The following is a 2,917-nucleotide window of genomic DNA, read 5'->3' on the forward strand; positions in this document are numbered from 1 at the left end:
ATCATTCCCATATGTCTATGAATATTTTTGCATCTTTTTGGTTAGGGTTATTATTGATCTCATAGATAAGAAACCCCAGTTCCCTTCTTGCTAAGTCATCATATTAGATATCTGCAAGGCAAGCAAGATTCCAGCATTTCTTACCACTGTTGCTGCTAGACACTACCATTATGTTCGAATTTTTAATAATTCACTCGAAAAACTAACTTAGTCGACGCTTCTTCCTACTATTCTGACACTAATCTAATCACCGACAGTTCGCAGACACTTCTATGTTCTATACGTGATATCAGTTGATTATTCAGACCATGAAGAGAGAGAGAGAGAGAGAGAGAGAGAGAGAGAGAGAGAGAGAGAGAGAGAGAGAGAGAGAGAGAGAGAGAGAGAGAGAGACTGTGTTTGGTCAACATTCATTTCGACTTTTTCATGAAACAGCACAGTATATGCACTCTCAGCAATGACTCCACAGCATCACAAATGCACTCAGAATCAACCTTCAGTCGCATTATTAACTTGCATACTGTGTAGTAGAACATTCATTTGGTGTGATAATCTATTACTATTATTGACAAAGATGAGTGGGGAGAAACTAAAACGACTAAAACTTAATGAGGACTATAATCACATCTTATTCAAACTTTTATTTGATGAAAGTCAGCCACCACAAGATTCGTCAAATTCAGTTAATGAAATTGATGAAAATGAAACCTCTGAAGAAAATGATGTTTGTGTGATTCCGGAAACACAAGATAAAAATGATGATTTGTCAGATAAAGACAGTGTTGAAATTATTAATAATTCTTCAGACGAATCCATCATTATATCAACTGACGAACAAGATGACGAAGAAAATTCAAGTATCATACATATCAATAGTGATTCTGATGAAACTTATTGTGAGGAGCTACAAGAAGATTCTGTATCTCAGTCACAGTCATTGTTTCCATATAACTAATATTGAAGTCAACCTTGGGGACAAACATTTTACTTATAAAACAAGATAGTAGCGGAATTTTGTAATACCTGTAATAGAAAAGAGCGTTAACAATAAAGCCTTTATTCTCAAACACTGTAACCGATTCATGAGTGCGGAATCAGTGGCAACAGTTTTGTATACCATGCAAACATCATTTTGCAAACCCAATAGTAAGCCTGCTTGCTTCGAATCATGTTTTGAGTAAGGTAACCTGAGCAAAGATGAAAGAGAATACAACAAAAAGATCATATCAACAAAATAAATGTTCTATTTGGATATTTTCAAATCAACACACTGTGATTTAGTGTAAAACATATTATAAATGTGACAATTTCAAAGAAAAATGTGCTTATGCACAAATAAATTTGTAATTTTTGAAAAAATTCAAACATTAGCAAATGTCGAACCTTGCATCAACCTGCCAATCGCTGCCCCCTCACAATCCGCAGCCACCTCAACTCAGCCATAGGTTAATACTTTGTCCAACCTACATTTGCTGCTATAATTGCTAGCAGACTGTCAAGCATGGAATCTACCAGATTGCTGCAAATGTTTGGCCGGTTTTTGATACCCTCCCGCACAATATGTGCATGTCTCCTCACTATTTCCCGTTTTCTCCTCTACATTCCATTCCTGAACCATATGAACTCATAAATTCTCTATGGGATTAAAATCGGTTCCTTTAGGGGGCCAGTTCAATAGTGTAATTTCTGGATGTGTCTCAAACCAAAGCATGACTGTGCCCGACTAGTGTGGAGTGGACTGCGGTCTTGCACTAGATGTGTAGGCTCTGGTTCCAGTATGGCATATGCTCGCACCGATGGTAACAAGGATGTCTCGAGAATATTCATATACTGTTCTGCTGTCATATATCCTTCAGTGTTAGTTAGTTCAACACCTCCGCACCACATCCATCAATGCATACAGGTTGCCACACGATATTTCTTGGATGTCTCTGAGCGGATCTAGTGTTGTGGATTCGCCAACACTGCTGACCGACTGCTGAGACAGACATGAAACTTTTCTCGTCGGTGAAAATGACACGACTCCAAAAATCGAGTCCCACATCAGCACACGCCTCACCAAACCTTTGGCAGGCTTCTCTGTGGGCATCAATGTCGGCCAATCTCCCGATATCGCCTCCTTGTTGTTATTGGGTGACACTGAACTAGTGCACACCTTGTTATGCTTACTTCAGTTTTGAGTGGTGCTCTCTCTGATTCCCTTTGTATGCGGCCATCTTCCTTAGGTGTGGTAGTGACTCTTGGCCCTCCCTGGTCTAGGCCTGGTGAGCACGTGACCCTCCTCCTCATGTCTTCTCAGCCAACGCCTAACCTTATCTCTGGAGATACCGAAAAGGCGACTTGCCTCCCGTATCCCCTTCCCTGCCTCGTGATAGCCAATAATCCTGCCTCGCTCTGTTATCACATCAGGTCGTTTGGCTCTAGTCTTTGATGGCCTTACACTACGGTGTGGGTGAACCTCCATATCTGTAATACTATCACGATAATGAGATTTATGAAACAGCATATAAGTTAAGTATATCTTAGTTTTGCCAGACCACTGAGCTGATTAACAGCTCTCCTAGGGCTGGCCCGAAGTTTTTGATATTTTTACGTGGCTAGGAACCAATTGGTTACAGCTTATTGTGGGATCCGAACCACATTATATCGAGAAATGAATTTCTATCACCAGAAATAAATTTCTCTGGTTCCACGTTGGCCGAGACGAGAATCGAACTTCGGACCACCGGATTGGTAGCCGAGTGCGAAATCCACTCGTCCAACGAGGAATTATGAAACAGCATATAAATACAGGGGTTGTTAGGTGGTAGTACGAGAGAGAGAGAGGAGAGAGAGAGAGAGAGAGAGAGAGAATGCCACGTCGACAAAGCACACTACCTTTTCAGCAAAAGTTTAAACCAGGATAAAGCAAGTCCTG

The 2,917-nt window shown here is 40.6% G+C and overlaps 1 pseudogene; it reads right to left on the minus strand.

Moving 5' to 3' along the window:
• Positions 1–1,867: 1,867 nt before the first annotated feature.
• LOC135218827 (uncharacterized) lies at positions 1,868–2,464 on the minus strand (annotated as a pseudogene).
• Between the last annotated feature and the right edge of the window lie 453 nt (positions 2,465–2,917).

The sequence above is a fragment of the Macrobrachium nipponense genome, chromosome 1, assembly GCF_015104395.2.
Source record: "Macrobrachium nipponense isolate FS-2020 chromosome 1, ASM1510439v2, whole genome shotgun sequence".
NCBI lineage: Eukaryota > Metazoa > Arthropoda > Malacostraca > Decapoda > Palaemonidae > Macrobrachium > Macrobrachium nipponense.